Below are 10427 nucleotides of genomic sequence, written 5' to 3'. Positions count from 1 at the left end.
TCCACCTACCACCCTATCAGCACAGGAAATGAGGTTTGCTCAGCATGACAATCTGAGTGAACCCAGCTTTTCCCTTATGGCTCTATTTTCTAAGAGCTCACCAGCCACCTATTTAACAATCCTGTCCAAAATTTTGCCACGGGAATTCATTTCAACTGTGCTCACCTGCAATTTTTGGAATTCATGCTGTTTCCATTTTTGAAAGTCAGATGGACTATTCTGTAAGTGCCTATTTTCAACTTGAAGTTCCCTGTACTATTTTTGTTACTTCCCAAAGATTGCAAATTCTTTTAATACCACAAGGTATTAGTTTGCTAGGGTCGCAATAACAAAATAGCCCAAACTGGGTGGCTTCGACAGCAGAGATTTATTTTCCACAGGTCTAGAGGCTGAAAGTCCAAGGCCAAGTTGTCAGCCGGTTTGGTTTTCCCTGAGGCCTCTCTCCTTGGCTTGCACATGGCTGTCTTTTTGCTGTGTCCTCATACGCTCTTTCCTTTGTGGAGTGCCCCTTGTGTCTCTTTGTGTGTCCAAATCTCCTCTTCCTGTAGGGATACCAGTCAGGTTGAATTAGAGTCCACCCCAACGCCCTCATTTTAATTCAACACATCTTTAAAGATCCTGTCTCCAAATACTGTCACATTTAGGGTACTGGGCACCAGGACTTCAACACGGAAATTTAGAGGGGATGCAATTCAGCCCATAGGATATGGCATAAATATCTTCTGTGATTTAAGTCATAATTTCATTTAAAGGAATCAGGTACTCGGGGTGCCTGGGTGGCGCAGTCGGTTAAGCGTCCGACTTCAGCCAGGTCAGGATCTCGCGGTCCGTGAGTTCGAGCCCCGCGTCAGGCTCTGGGCTGATGGCTCAGAGCGTGGAGCCTGTTTCCGATTCTGTGTCTCCCTCTCTCTCTGCCCCTCCCCCGTTCATGCTCTGTCTCTCTCTGTCCCAAAAATAAATAAACGTTGAAAAAAAAAATAAAGGAATCAGGTACTTTCTTATTTCAGGAAATTGGGGAGGTAAAAAGATGGCTGAGGATTTTGTTAACTTGGAAGTTTGTTCAAAGGGCATATCAGAGTCTCACTCCAGACCTACTTGGATGGGAATCTGCATTTCACAAGACCCACACACCTTACCCCAGCACTGATTTGTGTGCCCAGTAAAGTCTGACCACTGCTAGGCCAGGGACCCAGTCACTCTTCCACAGGTGACACCTTTTTCCCCAAGAGGTTCCTGATAGAAATACATACAGAAGGGACATTAGCAAAGGAAACCAGAGTACCATTGCATGGCTATCTGGATTTGGGGTGAAAAACTCAATGAAAAGAACTCTCTGGTAACCTAGATTGGAGCACGAGGAGAAAAGCATTAACCCCCATATTTTCTGCATCCAAGTGACAATCTAGATATGACTTTTTTCGTCAACCATATATAAAAAAGAGATTTTTTTTTTTTTTAAAGGGACATGGCTGTTCTTGGGTCAGGTTCCTGATGCCTGGGTGGCATACCTTAGGGGAGAGGGAGAGAATAAGGGCTGAGGAGAGTGTTGTGAAATGATGGGAAGGGGTAGGAGAGGAAGGGTGTGTCCCCTGCATTTGGACCTCGTTTTGATCCCAGCAGCCTTCTCTTCCCGTGCCTCTCTTGTTGACATTATCCACCCAACTTTGGATATCCAGTTTCCAGTTTCCAGTTGAAATATCCACCCAAACTTTCAGGGTCAGGTTCTGTGATGTCAGAATAAGAAGAGCATGATACCTTCTAGGGCCAGTGGGCCCCGCCATGCTATGGTCTATGGTCCATTTGGGTGAACAGTGAGCTTTCCTTATCCCACTTTCTTTACTACCTCCTTCTCTAACCCACCTTTTCATGCGTATCCTTCAGATTTCAACTGTGATATCACTTCTATCAGGAAGCTTTCATTTCCCCCTCGAGACTGAATTAGGAGCCCTCCTCCTCGGAGAGCACTTCTGCACTTGGCAGTAATGGCTGATCTACTCATCTGCCTTCTGCTCTGTGATGACATGGGCTTTGTTCCCCATCAAACCTCCCACGTGGCGGGGGGTCTGGTTCAAAACCCGCAGACGTGTTTCATTGGTATGATTGTTAAGCTGGTTGGAAAATTATGTTTCTACAGTTTTAAAGATGCATATACGGTATATTTTATAGAAGAGATATTTATATTGTTACTGCAGTAAGGCTGCATATTCATGGAAATGTTCCCAAATATCTTTTTGCAAAATGCTTAATCCATAGACTGAGTTTTGAAAAGCAGTTTCTTTTTCAACTGTTGTTAAAAAGTTCTCTTGCTTTTTAAGGGGCAGATTAAATATGATTTTTTTTTTCCTGAAACTGTTTTTTTTTTCTTTTTTTTTTTTTTTTTTTTTTAGTAGCAAACTACTTAGAGCTGCTTTTCATCGTAGAAAAGGTCAGCAAACTGGGAACACTTGTCACTTCGTAAAAGAATTATGTGCAGCTCAACTGTAAATTTGACAATTATTGAAAATAACTTGCCACAAACTAAACCATGAACTTCTTTGTAGAACAACACATTTGCACCATCTCTCACCTATTTCATTGTGAAATACCATATATTTTCTACTGTATTGTAAAGACTTTGACAAAATTAGCCACATAAACAATAATCTGTGGCCCTTGATACATTTCTGGCTTCAATGTCTTTGCTGCAATGATCTTATATATATATGTATAGTGAATGTATTTTAATGTATTTTAAGTGTGGTATTATCTCTACATTTAATCTGGGGCATTTTTAAGGTCTGTTCATGGTGGTTGAGGGCAACTCTTCTGTGTTGTGGTATTCCTGCCTTTCTCAGGGTACTTACCCACCGTAAGAGACCCCTGTCTGCTGACATAGTACCTAATAAAGATGCAATATAGTGTGCATATTAAATATTGATCGAGATTAACTTCTCTTTCAGTTTTAGCTAAAAATGATATAGAAATTTAAGCATATTTAATCTCACCCACTGGTAGATTGACCCCATGGTCATATAATAAACTCCCAAATATATTTGAATTTATTAGTTGTCCTTCGCTGCTATTCCAATTATCTATAATTCTCTCACTGTGCCTAATATCACACTGTCTTAATTATTCTAACTTTAAAATAAGCCTCGTTGTGTCATATGGCAAATTTCATCTCTCTTTTATTTTTTGAGAGTTGTCTTAGCTTTTCCTGAACTTATAATCTTCCATATGAATTTTAGATTCAATCCATCAAGCTCCATACATATGTGGTGCAATTTTTGTTAGAACTGCGTTGAATTTATAGACTAATTTGGAGAGACATCCAAATTAAATTCTTATCATGTGGACCCTTTCCGCCTATGAATACCTCTCCATTTATTTAGGTCTTGTTTGAAGTCCTTCAATAATGTTTTAGGATTTTTCCCCTCATAACTTGTTACATTTTTGTTGCATTGATTGCACATATCTGCAACATCTTGTATTTTGGTGCTATTGTGAATGGGATCTTTTGGTCAAGGGGCGTGAATAGAAACATGTAAACTAATTACATTTCCCTCATTCCCTATGCCCCAAGCTACTTGTGTCCCTTGAGCCATTGGATACATACAACTTTATGCCCTGTGACATAGATGAGGCCTTGGGCTCTATTTAAATCTCAGCTGAGAGATATCCCGCTGGGCACCAGGCTTTTGGTGACAGTGAATGGAGAGCTTGTTGGGACCCTAATCAGTAGACTGGGAGATGAAGCACAAGAATGACTTCAGAGCACAGAGCAAATGTATAAAGAGGCTGAAATGATGAGGGAGAAGAGACAGGGATACATTCCCAAGACTTAATATGTGAATAATTAGTAAATAATTAGTAAAAGTTATTCCATATTAGTAAAGAAGCCCTGAAAGGAAGGGGTGAGACTTAATCTGGAGACTGAAAAATTACCCAAGTTGTAAGGAGGATTGAGGAGAAAAGACAGAATCCAAGCACATCCTGTGAAATTCATTAAAGTGGGTAATAAAGACTAAAAACCTTTAGGCTTCCAGGAGGAAAGAAACAAGTTACTACAGAGTAGACTTTTGTTTGTTTTTAATGATTAGGTTAAATATTTTATTCTGTGGCAGAGAAAAATACAAATTTTATGTGGTGGGCTTGAATCCAGCAATCTCGATACATTTTCTAATGTATTTGAATACATTATTTGAAGACCTAAATAAATGGAGAAACGCACCCTATTCATAGATGGAAAGTGTCAGCATGATAAAAATTCAGCTCGGGTGTCTCTCCAAATTAGTCTGTAAATGCAATACATTAGAATACATTTGATTCTAATGATGTTTTTGAAAATTTTCTTGGTTTTTCTCTGTAGATAATTGCATTATCTGTAAGTAATGAACATTGTGGTTTTTCTTTTCCAGTTCTTAAAAATTTGATTCATTTTGTTGTTGTTGGTTATTGCTTTTACTCAGCCCTCCCCGGACTGTGAATGATAAAAATGGTGATGCCTGAGAAAATTCTTGAAGTGCCGCCATTCTCTGTAAGGTTTGTTGTAGACTTTTGGTAGAAATCATTCATGAGACCTTATATTTTTAGAATATTAAAAGCATTTGTTATTCATGAGCTGTGGAATTTGATTAATTTTTGTTTTTCACTTATTTAGATGGTCATCTAATTTTCCTCAATCTATTAATGTGTGAAGTTTTTTTAATAGCAAATTATCTTTGCATTTCTCGAATAAACCGTACTTGGGCATTCTGGGGTTTTGTTGCTGTTATATTTCACCAATTTTTACAAAATGTTATATTAATAGATTGTGCTTGCTAATATTTTATTTAGGATTTTTTTTTACATCTACTTTATGAAATTAACCTATAATTTTCCTTTCTTGAACTGTTCATATTGTGTTTTGATCTCTAGGAAAATTTCTCCTTTTTTCTACTCTTTGAAATTGCTTTATATATTATGTAAATATTATTTGTGGAAGATCTGGTAACCGCTCTGAGTTCCCCTTGGAGGAAAATATCAAAATAAATTTATATATAATGGTTTATAAATCATCTTGTTTATAAAATAACTTTTATTAATTCACATTTTTCTCAAAAATTATACATTTGACTAAGTTTTCAGTGTACTGGCATGAAATTGTTGATGATAATCTGTTGGCTTTAAAAATCTCAAATGTATTGATAGTTATTTCCCATTTTCCCCTAAAGTTGTTATTTCTTTTCTTTTTGATTGATTTCTTGATTTCTTTTTTCCTGACTAATATTGCCAGATTTTTTTGTGCTACGTAATTTTTAAAATATATGTGTCTTACAAATGATGTCTATATTTTCCAGTCAATTTTATTTATTTTGGCTCATACATAGTCCTTTCTTCTTATATTTGAATTCATTGATTTTTCTCCAGATTCAGAAACTGAATACTTAGTTAATTTATTTTCAATATTAAAAAAAAAATACCGAGACCATACATTTTTCTATTTAAGTCACATTTGGCTCTATTTCCTAAGTTATGGTACATAGTAGTTTTTAATGCTGTTTTGTTCCAAATATGTTGCAATTTTTATTGTGATCTTTTCTTTAAACTATACATTATTACCTAATACGCGGGGGGAGGGGGGGGTGGAAGGGACCAAGATAGATCCAGGCATGTATAACATTTGCCATTTCTTTATTGTTTTATTTCCAGTTAAACTGGGTTGTTATCAGAGAATTTATTCTCAGCAGAATATCAGTGCCTAAAATATGCACCAGTTCCTGAAATTTATCATAATATCCTCATGATCTAGTAGGCAGGGCATTCTTTGCAAATATTTCATGTTTGCTTTTACATTAAACTTAATTTTGTCATTAAAATCTTTAGCCTCAATAATATTTTCTTAACTAGATGTTTCTGTTTGATAGAAGTATGTCAACTTTGCATTGTAATCCTGTCACTTTTGGGCTCTATGTATTTTGTAGCTATGCGCATGAGTGCATGTAATTTCATGATTTTCATGCTTCATTGTTAGAAAGTTTCCCTTTGTTGTTGCACAGTAGCTTTTTACGTCTATTGATTATTTTTCCTGAAATTCTATTTTGTCTGATAATAATTTTCTGTGTTGGAATTTATTGCTTTTTGGTATTTGTCTGGAATATAATTTGCTGTGTATTTATTTTAAATATTTTCATGAGGTTTTGTTTTAGTAGCTTTTGGAAACACCAGATAGCTGAATAAAATCCATGTAATAATCCCCATTTAAAAAAAAATGTTTATTTATTTTTGACAGAGAGTGTGAGTAGAGGAGGGGCAAAGAGAGCGGGAGACACAGAATCCCAAGCAGGCTCCAGACTCTGAGCAGTCAGCACAGAGCCTAACAAGGAGGGGTTTGAACCCACCAACCTTGAGATCCTGACCTGAGCTGAAGTCCAATGCTTAACTGACTGAGCCACCCAGGCGCCCCTCCCCATTTTTAATAGAAGCATTTATTTACATTTTTAAAGTTACTAGTGTGTTTGTATTTACTTCCACTATCTAATTTACCCTGTCTGGCTTATTGTCCTTTTTCTTTGTCTCTTTCCCTTCTTTTCCTCACTTCTATTGGATTGATAGAATTTTCTTTGTCTTCAGTTATCTGAAAATACCTAAGTTGACCATGATTTTCTCTGGGCACTTTGAGGATATTATTCCGTTGTAATCTGAACTTTCTGATTTTTCATCAAAGTCTGCAGCTAGTCTAACCTGCCGTTCACTTTTTCTTTTTTTGAATGAGCACATGTCAAAGATTTATTTAAATCATGAATGAGAAAATTAAAAAGTTGGTGAGCTGGCTCTAAAAAGTGTAAGAGGGGCAGAAGTATTTAGTCCTGAAGGAAAAAGTGCCACATCCCATACAAAACTGGTTAATGCACAAGACTGGAGAATATCACAGTTATAAGCAATACAACTCTCACCTTTGTGATGAACACTTCTTAACCAGACAGAAGCCATTTGCTTATCTGCAGGGTAAAACTCATTTGCATTGCCCATATGACAAAAATAATTTGAGTAATTATTATTTTTATACAGCGTGAAGTCTATCCTTATAGATTGTAGCATACCCTAATTAATAGTAAATGATTAAAGCATATACGCTTAGAGAATCAGACAATCCTTGGGTAGTCCTGTTGGATAATGCTCTGGGTATGATTGGAAAGGATATGAGCCATCTTTTCATCTATTTCCAAGTTCTGGATTTTTAAAATGTGTGTTTATAAATTTTCTCCATGGAATATTCTTGTTTCAAAAAGGTGTGGCCTCATGGGTGCAGCATTCAATATTAATGAATACATATATGCACTATAGGATAGTCATCAAGTCTAGAGTCATATGGTATTAAGCAACCATCAAAATAAAAAACATTGTCAAAGATTTTATAAAAACCCAAGATTGGATTTTTCAATAATCTCTATTCCCCAGTGCTTAAATAAATCATTGCTTGTATTTCTTCTATTTTGAGGCTAAAAAGCCAACCCCCAGAAATCTATCTCTGTCAGATTCTGCCTGAAGTACCTAGGAATCTGTGTGAGTTCCTCTTTCTGAAATGTCTCCAATCTCCTAAGGTTTCTCCTAATGTCTCCCTGTAAGTCTGGGACCCTGTAAGACAGAACAAACATGAGAACAGTTTTCAAGGAGAACTTTGTAGGCATTGGTTCCACCCATGAAGTGCGAACCTTGACCCTTAATGGTGGGTTTTTCATATCTGAATAAGTGAGATTTATTCTGAAACATGACACTCCAGGTACAGCCTTTATTAAAAAGTTTGTTCAATTACATTCTGATTAGTTTCAGTAAATGAATGCAAATAATTACCTGGCCATTAAAGGTAAAGAAACTCAATGGAAGTATTTGTTTCTGAATTTGGAGGAGTTAGAGGGAACAAAAGGCAAACATACAGTTATTAAACTGAGATTAGACATAGATCAAGAAGATGACCCAGCAATTCCTTTCTTAAGAATACACCCCAAAGAATTACAACAGGGACTCAAGCAGATACTTGCTCACTGCAGAATTATTCACAACAGCCAAAGGTGGAAACAATCTGGATGTCTGCCAACTGATGAATAGATAAAGAAAATGTAATATATACACATAATAGAATGTTATTCAGCTATAAAAAGTGACGTTCTGGGGTGCCTGGGTGGCTCAGTCGGTTAAGCATCTGACTCTGGATTTTGGCTCAGGTCATGATTTTGAGGTTCGTGACTTTGAGCCCTGGATCGATCTCTAGGCTGACTGTGCAGAGCCTGCTTGGGATTCTCGCTCCCTCCCTTTTTTCTTCCCCTCCACCATGCGCTCTCTCTCTTTCTCAAAAATAAATAAATAAACTTAAAAAAAAAACAGTGAAGTTCCGATAAATGCTACAAAATAGATGAAACTTGAAAAATCTTATGCCACGTGAAATAAGCCGGATGTAAAAATTCAAATATAATCCTCCCCTCCCCCGGCCATCCGTGATCTCACCTTTTGCTCTCTGTGGTCTCAGTTACCTGTGGTCGACCGCAGTCCAGAAACAGATGGTCCTCCTTCTGACATATGGCCAGAAAGTCAATAGCAACCCAATGCTATGTCTCAGTGCCTAGGTCATTCCCCTTATTTCATGTCATCACGTAGGTGTTTTATCATCTCACGTCTTTACAAGAAGGAAAAGGGTTTAGGCACAGTTTTGGAAGAGAAAGAGACCACATTCCCATAGATTTATTATAGTATATTGTTATAATTATTCTATTTTATATTATGTATTGCTTTTAATCTCTTACTGTGCTTAATTTACAAACAAATTACCATAGGTATGTATGTATAGGAAAAAAACATAGTATACATACAGTTTGGTACTATCCATGGCTTCAGGCATCCACTGTGGGTCTTGGAACGTATCCCTCTGGATAAGAGTGTATCAACTATATTGTATAATTCCACTTGCATGACGTCTCTAGAACAAGAAAATTTATAGAGACGGCAAATAGATTAGAGGTCACCAGGAGCTGGAGAATGGAGAGTTAATACTTAATGGGTACAGAGTTTCTGTTTGGGGCAATGACAAAGTTTTGGAAATAGATATGATGATGCTTGCCCAACATCGTGAACGTAATTAATGCCACTGAATTGCACTCTTAAACATAGTTAAGATGGCAAATTTTTTTTGTTATAAATGTTTTACAACAATTAAAAAGAAAAAAAAAAAAAAAGGAAAGCAGCTGAGATCAAGAAAGAAAGCGCCTTCCCATATAGCCAGAAAATAGAACACTAAAAACCCTACCAGCATTATTCCAAAATAAATGATCACAATTAGATGTTCTTCTTGAGTTCCTTCAGTCATTCTTAATTTATTCTTCTTCCATTAGAGCTTGAGTCATCAGTTGGCTTCTATAAAATTATCTGGTACTGAATTACAAAGCATCCTGGAAATCCCACGTCCCTCTGCAATTTTCTAAGCGATGTCACCTTCTAAGTCTATTTTCTGAAATATCAATTGTTAAAAAAATACCTGGCAGAGTCCTTTTCGTGAGCTCTGAGGCTGTTCTTTATTGCAGACCAAATTTCTGGCTTGTGGCTTAAAGGAGAGCCTTCAGGCAAGCATGAGAGAGAAGCGGAAACCGTATGTTGATGACAGAATAGGTAACAATATCAGAATGTAGAGGAGCAGAGTTCTCTGTTGGAGTATGATGCATACCTCTTTTGTGAGGTTGTGATCAATGTATCCCTTTAGAATAGAAACTATGTTGTGTTCTGTACTGATAAAATCGAGGGAAAGTCATATTCCCGAAGCCTTGAGCAGATAAAATTCCAGTGATGTTCTTCCAATGCCTTACTGCATGTTTGATTTTTTTTTTTTTTTTGCTGTTGCTTATGTATAGAAAGGGATAACATCAGCAGATCTAGCAAATAAATACGTGCAGCTCCACTCTGTGCCCACAGTTCCATTTTATATCACAATGCATCATTGCTCCAACAAAGATATTTGTGGTTTTAATTTTCTCTGGCAGCTACAAAATAATTTTCCCTTCATTGTACTAATTGAGGGATCAATTTTTTAAAAATCGGCAAAGTCAACAATTTTTATACATTGGAGGCTGGCGTATGTTTCTTTCCTTTGGATCAATGGTGCCGACCTTTATAACCTCTGCTAAAAAATATAAGATTAGAAGTATTCCTCTCCACCTCTCTCAAGCCTACAATCCCCATAAAGTTGGTCCATTAATTACAAATTGTTAATATGAGTTATGCAGAGTAGCTTTGTTTTCTACCAAAGAACTTTATTCCAAATCAGCTGACACTGACAGCTGATTCAATACACACGTATATAAAACAATTTTCTATTAAACAACTCTCGGGATAGAAAAACAAGCTGTTTAATTAAAGTCTAACTGACTTTCTTCCCAAGTTATGTGCCTATTTATTCATTTAGATGAGCTTAATAACAAATA

The 10427-nt window shown here is 36.6% G+C and overlaps 1 long non-coding RNA gene across 1 annotated transcript; it reads right to left on the bottom strand.

Annotated features, from left to right (window-relative positions):
- Positions 1–348: 348 nt before the first annotated feature.
- On the bottom strand, positions 349–9220 carry LOC123609211. The gene is made up of 3 exons (XR_006717678.1): positions 8826–9220; positions 8464–8632; positions 349–542 (listed from the first exon to the last, which is right to left on the bottom strand). It is a non-coding gene; the product is annotated as an uncharacterized LOC123609211 (long non-coding RNA).
- Positions 9221–10427: the final 1207 nt, after the last annotated feature.

Source organism: Leopardus geoffroyi, chromosome B2, assembly GCF_018350155.1.
Source record: "Leopardus geoffroyi isolate Oge1 chromosome B2, O.geoffroyi_Oge1_pat1.0, whole genome shotgun sequence".
In the NCBI taxonomy this organism is placed as follows: Eukaryota; Metazoa; Chordata; class Mammalia; order Carnivora; family Felidae; genus Leopardus; species Leopardus geoffroyi.
This window is presented reverse-complemented; position numbering and strand designations above follow the sequence as displayed.